Source organism: Prionailurus viverrinus, chromosome C2 (genome assembly GCF_022837055.1).
Source record: "Prionailurus viverrinus isolate Anna chromosome C2, UM_Priviv_1.0, whole genome shotgun sequence".
Taxonomy (NCBI): Eukaryota; Metazoa; Chordata; class Mammalia; order Carnivora; family Felidae; genus Prionailurus; species Prionailurus viverrinus.
Window position 1 is genome coordinate 41328421 of NC_062569.1, and position 10956 is coordinate 41339376.

At 37.7% G+C, this 10956-nt stretch overlaps 1 long non-coding RNA gene across 1 annotated transcript in view; it reads left to right on the forward strand.

Moving 5' to 3' along the window:
• Nucleotides 1-10013, forward strand: part of LOC125175323 (uncharacterized) — a 32373-nt gene extending 22360 nt beyond the window's left edge. The window contains exons 2-3 of the long non-coding RNA XR_007155753.1: nucleotides 6677-6806; nucleotides 9919-10013. This is a non-coding gene — a long non-coding RNA (uncharacterized LOC125175323). The remainder of the gene's footprint in view (nucleotides 1-6676; nucleotides 6807-9918) is intronic.
• Nucleotides 10014-10956: the final 943 nt, after the last annotated feature.

Genomic DNA, 10956 nt, shown 5'->3' on the forward strand with positions numbered 1-10956 from the left:
GCGCCTGGGTGGCGCAGTCGGTTAAGCGTCCGACTTCAGCCAGGTCACGATCTCGCGGTCCGGGAGTTCGAGCCCCGCGTCGGGCTCTGGGCTGATGGCTCAGAGCCTGGAGCCTGTTTCCGATTCTGTGTCTCCCTCTCTCTCTCTGCCCCTCCCCCGTTCATGCTCTGTCTCTCTCTGTCCCAAAAATAAATAAACGTTGAAAAAAAAAATTTTTTTTTAAAAAAATAGACTTTGTGTTTAGATGGTGCCAGGTTCAGATTTCAACTCTATCATCATGCAACATTGGGAAAGCTACATAACAATTCTGAATCTCACTTCTTGCATCTAAGAATGGTATTGTGGTTTTTGATAAGAGTGTTTTATACTTTAGATGGGTTACTGAATGTGGCCAGGAGGTAACACTGGGCTGGGAGAGTTTTTATAATGGTATTTCTCTAGCAGCAATCTGATGCCTAATTTGACCTCAGAGTTCCTGTAAGGAGGCTCTAGGAGAAATATTTACACAAATCATTTAAAAAAAAATTTTTAATGTTTTATTTATTTTTGACAGAAAGAAAGACAGAGCATGAGCAGGGGAGGGGCAGAGAGAGAGGGAGACACAGAATCCGAAGCAGGCTCCAGACTCTGAGCTGTCAGCACAGAGCCGGACATGCGGGGCTTGAACCCATGAACCATGAGATCATGACCTGAGCCGAAGTCAGATGCTCAACCGACTGAGCCACCCAGGCGCCCCATACACAAATCATTTTTAAATGAATTTTATTGAGATAATAGATTCACATGCTTTGTAAAAAAAATAATATAGAACAATCTTTAAACCTTTCACCCAGTTCTCCTGCTAGTCATTTTGTAAAACTAGTTTAACACTACATCCAGGATATTGGCCTTGATACTATTGAATCTTACTTAGATTTCTCCAGCTTTATTTACACTCCTGTGTGTGTGCATGCGCACACGCACGTGGGTGTATATGGGGGGATTTAGTTGCATACAATTTTATTACAATTGTAGGTTTGTATATCTAGTACCGCAGTCATGATACTGAACAAGCCATTATTACAAATATCCCTCATATTGCCCCCGTATAACCACGCCCACCTACCTCCAGTTGTCCCATATACCTTATCCCCCTCACTACCACTAGAAACCAGGAATCTGACCTCCATTCTAAAATTTTATTTGAAAGTGTTGTATAAATGGAATCATGCAGTATGTAACCTTGAGGATTGGCTTTTTTTACTCCATGTAATTCCCTGAAGATCCACCAAAGGCATATGTACCGATAGTTTGTTCTTTTTATTGCTGAGTAGTATTACTTGTACGCGTACCACACACTTTGCTCTTAACTATTCATCTGTTGTAGGACATTTGGATTATTTTTAGTTTCTGGCTGTTATGAATAAAGCTGCTATGATTTTTTGTGTGAATATACATTTCTTTTTCGTTGGGACACATGCCTGAGATTCTGTGGTAGTTGCATGTTTTTCTTTTATGAGAAACTGCCAAACTTCGAGAGTGTCTGTATCATTTTGCATTTTTTACCAGCATTGTATCAGTGAAACGTTTTCTTGGATCTTTGCAACATTTTATGTGGTAACCATTTTTCTTTTGGCCATTTTGATAGGTATATAGTAATGTCTCATGGTGGTTTTAATTTATATTTCCTAACGGCTAATGATGTTGAACATCTATTTTTTCATAAGCTTAGTTGCCATCTGTATATCTTCTTTAGTGAAATATCTGTTCATGTCTTTTACCATTTTCTAATTCATTTTTTTTTTTATCTTACTGTTGAGTTTGGAGAATTTTTAAATATATTATATGGGTCTTTGTTGGTTATGTGGCTTGCAGTTATTTTCTCCCTGTCTGTAGCTTGTCTTTTCATCTTCTACCTTCCTTCCGCTTGCCATTAGGCTTACCTTGCCCCCTTTTATCTAATTTCCTATCAGATATATGATTTGCACATATTTTCTCCCATTCAGTAGATTGCTTGTTCATTTTGTTGATAGTTTCCTTTGCTGTGCAGAAGCTCTGGAACTTGATGTCGTCCCACTTGTTTATTTTTGTTTTAGTTGCTTTTTTTTTGGTGTCAAATCTAGAAAATCATCACCAAGACCAATGTCAAAGAGCTTACCACTGTTTTCTTCTAGGAGTTTTACAGTTTCAGGTCTTACATTCATGTCATTAATCTATCTTCAGTGATTTTTTTTACATGGTATCAGATAATGGTCCAGTTCGTTCTTTTGCTTGTAGCTGCCCAGTTTTCCCAGCACCATTTATTTATTTATTTTTTAACATTTATTCATTTTTGAGAGAGAGAGAGAGAGAGAGAGAGAGAATAAACAGGGGAGGGGCAGAGAGAGGGGGAGACACAGCATCCGAAACAGGCTCCAGGCTCTGAGCTGTCAGCACTGAGCCCACCGCGGACCTCTAACCCACAAACCGTGAGATCATGACCTGAGCCAAAGTTGGACGATCATTCGACTAAGCCACCCAGACACCCCTTTCCAGCACCATTTATTGCAGAAACTGTCCATTGTATATTCTTGGCTCCTTTTTCATAAGTTAATTGACCTTATTTGTGTGGGTTTGTTTCTGGGCTCTCTATTCTGTTCCATTGATCTATGTGTCTGTTTTTATGCTAGTACTATGGTGTTTTAATAAGTAATATTTTAAATTGTTGAATACAATGTAAATTAAATGACTATCTATGAATCCCCCAAATAATGGTGAAATGTTACAATAATGAATATAATATGCAGAATATATAATTCACATGATATTATGTTCTTAATCCTAACTCCATAACTGTTATTTAAATATCGTAAAATCTGGTCTTAAAATGATTTTTTAGTGATCTAACTTGTATTTGGTAGCTCACAACCAAAATGAAGGATGTCAACAAAAGGCAAGGAAATTTTTTAAAAACGAATGGATTGTTTTAATAATTATTTTTCTAAAACTAGCAGCAATACTGTAAAGCCACTAATTTGCACAAACTTTTTATAATACTTTTAATTGTTTGTAAAGTCACTAGAAGATAATGCACATGTTTATTCATGTATATTATTAGAACTTGCAATGGAAGTTTTCATGACCACATTTTAGTGAGGAACATGGAAAATTTCATAACTTGTCCAGCATCTAGTAGGTAACATGTGATGGAAGTAGTATTCAGACCCACACTTGCTGCATTTCAAAGCTTATGGTTTCCCATTCTAAACCAAATGACAAAGATTTAGCTTGCTCCAGTACATAAAGTGATACTGCCCTTTGGTCAGGACTGGCTTCATGGGCTTGAGAACTATGTAGTAATACAGACCCCTGTACTGGGTTTAATGTGCAGCTACTGCCATCTTGAAATTTTACTTGTGTTTGAACAAGTGACACTGCATTTTTAGTTTGCACTGGGAAAACTTTGGCTATTTCTGGAAAATATCTCATCAGCTCTTTTAACAATCATCATGTATAAAGATATGATAAAACCTATCCTAATCGATAAACAAGATTATTTTGGAAAATTCTGAGACTGCTCCATTTCTTATCATTAGAAAAACAACTTCACCTTTCAGATATCCATTGTCTCTTTCCTAGGAGAATGGTATTCATTGACCATGAATGTGCTATGCTCACTTATTGCTGAGGAGCTCTTCAACAATGGTAATGTTTCTGGAGTTCTCCAAAGGAAGATATCCCACTGGGAATGAATGCCCCTTCATTTGACTTGAGCACACCTTTTAAAAGCAAACAATAGGACTTGGAGCAAAAGTAACTTCCTCTGGTTTACAGAAGGGATACTTTGACCCTTCTTTATATTTTTTTTTGGTTACTTAAATTTTAATTTATTTTTTATTATCATTATTATTTTTTAAATTTACATCCAAGTTACTTAATATATAGTGTAATAATGATTTCAGGAGTAGAATTTAGTGACTCATCACTTACATATAACACCCAGTGCTCATACCAAGTGTCCTCCTTAAGGCCCCTTGCCCATTTAGCCCATCCCCCCCACAAAACCCCTCCAGCAACCCTCAGTTTGTTCTCTGTATTTAAGAGTTTCTTATGGTTTGTCTCTCTCCCTGTTTTTGTATTGTTTTTGCTTCCCTTCCTTTATGTTCATTTATTTTGTATCTTAAATTCCACATATGAGTGAAGTCATATGATATTTGTCTTTCTCTGATTTTCATTAACATAATACACTCTAGTTCCATCCACATTGTTGCAGGCGTCAAGATTTCATTCTTTTTGATTGCCGAGTAATATTCCATTATATAATTTTATGTGTGCGTGCGTGTGTGTGTGTGTGTGTGTGTGTGTGTGTGATAGTACTGTGATAAACATTGGGTGCATGTGCCCCTTTGAAACAGCACTCCTGTATCCCTTGGAGAAATACATAGTAGTGCAATTTCTGGGTCATAGGGTCATTCTATTTTTAATTTTTTTTAATGTTTATTTATTTTTGAGAGAGAGAGTCAGAGCATGAGCGGCAGAGGGGCAGAGAGAGAGAGGGAAACACAGAATCTGAAGCAGGCTCTAGGCTCCGAGCCATCAGCACAGAGCCCAATGTGGGGCTTGAGCTCACAAATCGTGAGATCATGACCTGAGCCAAAGTCTGATGCTCAACCTACTGAGCCACCCAGGCACCCTTCTATTTTTAATTTTCTAAGAACCTCCATACTGTTTTCCAGAGTGGCTGCACCAGTTTGCATTCCCACCAGCAGTGCAAAAGGGTTCCTCTTTCTCCACATCCTTGCCAACATCTGTTGTTGCCTGAGGTGTTAATTTTAGCCATTCTGACTGGTGTGAGGTGGTATCTCATTGTGGTCTTGATTTCTATTTCCCTGATGATGAGTGATGTGGAGCATTTTTTCATGTGACTGTTAGCCATCTGATTGTCTTCTTTGGAAAAGTGTCTGTTCATGTCTTTTGCCCATTTCTTCACTGGATTATTTGTTTTTTGGAGGTTGAGTTTGATAACTTCTTTATAGATTTTGGATACTAACCCTTTATCTGATGTGTCATTTGCAAATATGTTTTCACATCCCATCAGTTGCCTTTTAGTTTTGCTAATCATTTCCTTTGCTGTGCAGAAGCTTTTTATCTTGATGAGGTCCTATGAGTTCTTTTTTGCTTTTGTTTCCCTTACCTTGGGAGACATGTCACCAAAACTGGAGGCATCACAATTCTGGACTTCAAGCTGTATTAGAGAACCAGAAAAGACCCCTAATAGCCAATGTAATGTGAAAAAGAATAGTAAAGCTAGAGGCATCATAATTCTGGACTTTAAGCTATATAACAAAGCTGTAATCAAGATAGTGTGGTATTAGCACAAAAACAGACACAAAGATCAATGGAACAGACAGAGACCCAGAAACAGGCCCACAAATGTATGGCCAACTAATCTTCAACAAAGCAGGAAAGAGTATCCAATGGAAAAAAGACAGTCTCTTTAGCAATAGGTGCTGGGAAAACTGGACAGTGACATGCGGGAGAATGAAACTGGACCACTTACTCATACCATGCACAAAAATAAATTCAAAATGGATGAAAGACCTAAATGTAAGACAAGAAGCCATCAAAATCCTCGAGGAGAAAACAGGCAACAACCTCTTTGATCTCAGTTGCAGCAACTTCTTACTTTGACACTTTTTAAAATTCATCTTCAAAATAGTTAATTTGTTGATGGGGAGCAGTGTGGCAGAGAAAAAGAGAGAAACAGACAGACAGACAATAACACTATCAATAGACTTTGTCTCCCACCTAGAAAGAATGTATTGGTCTCACATTGTGTTCCTATAGCACTTTTTATAAATCTCATTAATTGCCCTTATCACCTGTTAGTGTTGTTATTAGTTTAAATGTGTTTGTTCCTTGCTAGGTTCCTGAAGTAGTGGAATACATTGTTGTTCATCTTTTTTATTTTTTGGACCCCTAAAGTTTAGTCAAATTTTGATGGAATGTTTGATGAAATGAAATGCCAGATTTCCCTTGTACTCATATTTTGGTAATTATACATCTCAATCACAATTATGCATTTTTCAGTTGAGTTATATGAAAACTTCCCCAAACTAACACTTAATGAATCCCCCAAATGGATGCATAAGTGCTTCATTACCTAAAAGCAATGTTTCCAATTAGTTTCCACCTCTGGATTTTATTTTCCCACTGTGATTTAGCTAATGTTTTAGCTAAAGAGAAAGTCAGCCACTGATTAAACTAGTGTTTTAGCGTAAAACAAAATGAACCATTATTAACATAAATCTTTCTCCAATAGCATTTGACAAAATCCACTGCTAATTATTTAGCCAACTACAGATGTCCTTGTCAGGTAGTAGGATCATAAAGATTCGTTTTGCTTTTTGCTTCATTTGATTTTCTTTATCCTGGAATATGTCAATATGTCATTTACATACTAACTATGCACTTCTCTTGAAAGACACAGTGCAACTGATGATATGGTCTTCACAGAAAAGGGCAATTTTTTTTTTTTTACATTAAGAAAAAGAAAAACATATGTATATTTCAGGAGTCATAAGACCAAACTATTCAAAACCTTGTGACCAGTAAAAAAAATTTTAAAGCAGACTTGGAAATACCAATATTGCACCAATTATCGAGTATAAAGCATGACAGAACAATTCTGAACTTTTTTTTTTTTTTTTTTGGTCAGAGCAGTGGAATGCTGGAGCCAGCTTGCACAGGCTAACAAGAATGAAGTATGAACTTGTCTTCCCAACTGTTCGTTCAGTGACATCACATGATAGATTGAAATCAGCTGTCATGGGACTTTGTTCACCAAGGTAATCATCAACCGCTATAAACCAAAGCCTTTTATCTCCCTGGAAAGCTAATGATTGGACATTTACCAGCGGACCACTGGGTAAGATTTGGCTTGATTTCACAACAAGAAAATTACAAGAAGATAAAATTACAGACTAAAATCACTCATGAACATAAATGTAAATATCTTTAACAGAATATCAAATAACCCAGCAAAAACAAACAAAACATTATGATTGATATCATTCCACATCAATCAATGTGGTTCACCAGCCTATCAGAATAAGGAGAAAAACCATATTACTTTATCATCAGATGCATAAACATCATATAATTAAATTTAAACTGGTAAAAATCTCAGCAATTTAAGAAGAGTGTCAAACTTTCTCATTATGACTGAAAGTATTTACCAAAACCATAAAGCTAACAACACATATGAGTGAAATATGAAAAAAAATCTCACCTTAAAGAAAGTTGGGAACAAAGCGAAGGTATCTACTGCCAATACTTTTTTTTTCAATTTACTTAATTATTTTAAGAAAGAGAGAGAATGAGAGCTGGGAGGAACAGAGAGAGGGAGAGAGAGAGATTCCCAGCAGGCTCTGTGCTGTCAGTGTGGAGCCTGAGGTGGGGCTCAAACTTATGAACCATGAGATCATGAGCTGAGCTGAAACCAAGAGTTAGATGCTTAACTGACTGAGCTACCCAGGCGCCCCAGCTGCCAATACTTTATTCACTATAATATTGGAGACCCTATCCGATTAAAAAAAGCAAGGGGAAAAAAGCAAATCCATAAAGACTGGGAATTATAAAGTATAATTATTTTTATCTGCCAACAACAATTGTGTGTACTCAATTGTAAACTCAAAAGACTTTACAAAGAAACTACTAGAATAAGTAAACTTAGCAAGGTGATAGTATACAAACCAATATGCACAAAATGAATTTTATTTCCATATACTAGAAACAAAAAAAATAGAAAATAGAATTTAAAAGTGCCATGTACAAAAGCACCAAAACATCAAATATCTAGTAAAACATGGTTATGAAAAAATGTGTAAAAGCTCTCTACTCTGGTAACTATAAAACCTAGATGACAGAAATTAAAAACAAAAGATAGGGGTGCCTGGGTGGCTCAGTCGGTTAAGCGGCCGACTTCGGCTCAGGTCATGATCTCGCAGTCTGTGAGTTCGAGCCCCGCGTCGGGCTCTGTGCTGACAGCTCAGAGCCTGGAGCCTGTTTCGGATTCTGTGTCTCCCTCTTTCTGACCCTCCCCTGTTCATGCTCTGTCTCTCCCTGTCTCAAAAATAAATAAAACGTTTAAAAAAATTTTTTTTAAATAAATAAATAAAAACAAAAGATATACCATGTTCTCAGATTGGACGTTTCAGTATTGTTAAAATATCATTTCTCCACAAACTGATTTATAGACTCAATGAAATTCCAAACAAAAACCCCAGCAAGTTTTCCTTTACTTGTTTTTGTCGAAAATGTAGAGTAGCCAGAAACCTCTACGTGTTTTAGCTGTGTTTGGCTTTAGTGACTTTTCACATGCTGTTTACTAATACATTAAAAGTTAATTTTTAAAAATTCTCCACGTATCCCCAAATTTCCTGCTATGTGACAGCTAGATAGTCCAAAAGAGAACCTGCAATGTAAACTTGAGGAACATCAGTGCATAAGGAATGGCACAGGAGGAAATCTAATAGACTGGGAATGAGTGAGAAGTGGGGAATCAACCGCAGGGATTGGGTTGACGGGAAAATAATGAAAGGGAAGAGTTCAGAAGTTAGCACCAAATGCCCAGAGAAATCAAGTAAGGTAAGATCTAAAAGGATCTCTTGTTGAAGATAAGAGAATGGTGGAAATGCAGAAGAAATCACAGTGACTGGGTGGTAAAAGGAGGTGAGTAAGTGGAGAAAGAAAGTAGGGAATAGTCAAGCTTATAAGTGAAAAAACAACAAAAATTTTAGAGGTAGATATGCAATTGAGAGGAATTGGAAGAAAGTAAGAAAATTCTATTGAAGTACTGATAAGAAAAATATTTTGGAGAGTAGTTCTTGAAGTTGGCTGCACATGAGGCTCACCTGGAGAGCTTTTGAAAATTCCTGTGTGTATTTAAGTGCAGAAGGTATACAGGAAATCTCTATGCTGTGAACCTAAAACTGCTCTTAAAACTAGTCTATTTAAAAAGAAATCCAGTGCCCAGGCTGTATCTTAGAGGAATGAAATCAATCACTGGAGATAGGACCAAAGCACCGATAGCTTTTTTTTTAAGCTTCCATGTGATTCCAATGTGTAGATAAGTCTGAGAACCACTGCACTATTCTAATGCTTCTCATACTTGTGACAAAATTACCTGAGAATTTGTCAAAACAGAGAGGTCTAGGGTGGGGCCTATGAGTTTGCCTTTTCTAAAAACTCCCAGATTGTGTTGAGGTTCATGACTCATAAACCACACTTCCGGGAACATTCTTCTCCAGGGAGAGAGATTGAAGATAGAGAGAAAGGAGTAATTGAGAGGGTAAGATGCTTTGGTGGGGGAGGTGCGGGAGAAGCATGTAGATCACCAGTGGCTTGGTTGCTTTTCGGATGGGAAGAAAGGCAGGTGCGTGTGACAAGGAGAAAAAAAAGAAAGTATGAATGTGAATTCAAATAAATTTGTTGGTGGATCAGCAGAAAGTTAAGGAAGTTCTTTCATGACTCCAAGCATTTTAGGCTAGTACTGGGAGTGTAGAATGGTCAGATGTATCTAACACATACATGATCATGAAATGATCATTTATAACAATTACTCAAGTGGCGTCAAAAGTAAATTCCAGACAACATCCAGGTTACATTGATGTATGTAATCAGGACACATTAGCCCAAGAAAGTGTGTGCAGCTGTAACCATATTGACTCTAGCATTTGTTTTCTCACATAAAAACCAAGAAAGCAGTGCTGTACTACCAGTATTCCCAATATCTGCCCAAAAGCAAAGATAAATCTTTTGCTTAGAAAAAGGGCAGTCATTCAATAGATTTTTTGGGTGTAAATGTATGGAATCCATGCTAGACCAAACTAATCCAAAGCCAAAACTTTTCTAGTCATCCAGTAGTTTGAACACTAATTGTCCGTAATTATCCTACAGGATTTGTTTGTGGAACAGATGCCAGCTGATCCAATTGCATTGCTAGTTGCACCGGGAATGATGGTTTTACAGGATGGTTGTGGAACAGTTCTGAGCACACAGTCCTTCAAGAATAGAAAGGGCCAGGGGCGCCTGGGTGGCTCAGTCGGTTGAGCGTCCAACTTTGGCTCAGGTCATGATCTCGCGGTCTGTGAGTTTGAGCCCCGCGTTGGGCTCTGTGCTGACAGCTCAGAGCCTGGAGCCTGCTTTGGATTTGGTGTCTCCCTCTCTCTCTGCACTCCCCTCCCCCCCCCCCCGACTTATGCTCTCTCTCTCTCTCTCTGTCAAAAATAAATAACCATTTAAAAAAATTAAAAAAAAAAGAATAGAAAGGGCCAGCAAGGTTGACATCTCATGCACTTTCAAGGGCAATAAATACTGAAGTTTGTGGTAGAGATGGGAAAGTTCTCAATGACAGTTCTTGTGAGTTGACAAAAATGTTATGGTTTTATTCCATCGATGATGCATCCTGCAGTATGTACCAGAAGATACCACGATGTTTAACCAAACAACCATGATGTTTAAAGATAGGGCCATTTGGATGACTCTGGTGGTCCTCTAAATTTTTAATAGCCTTTATGATCTGCTTAATTTGGTCCCTTCAGCAGCTCACAGAATTCTAGCTGAAATCTGGTAATGTATTCCAGTGCAAAGGTTCTCAAAGTGTGTCCTCATTAGCAATAGCAGTAGTGTCACCTGGGAACTTGTTAGAAATGCAAATTATTACCAAGACTTATGGAATCAGATACTTAGGGGTTGGGGTACAGCGATCTGAATTTTAATAACCCCTCCAGATGATTTTGATGCATGCTAAAGTCTGAGGACCACTATTTTAGTGAATGACCAGAAGTTAATAACCAGGAGCCCTGGGGTTTTCCAAAAATGTCAGGACTCACCTGTCAGTGAACTATTTTGGTGGAGGACTTGGAAAACACTTTCTAGCATAATCTACTTTTCTCAGAGAGTGATAGGGTGTCATAGCCACCTACATAGTTGCTG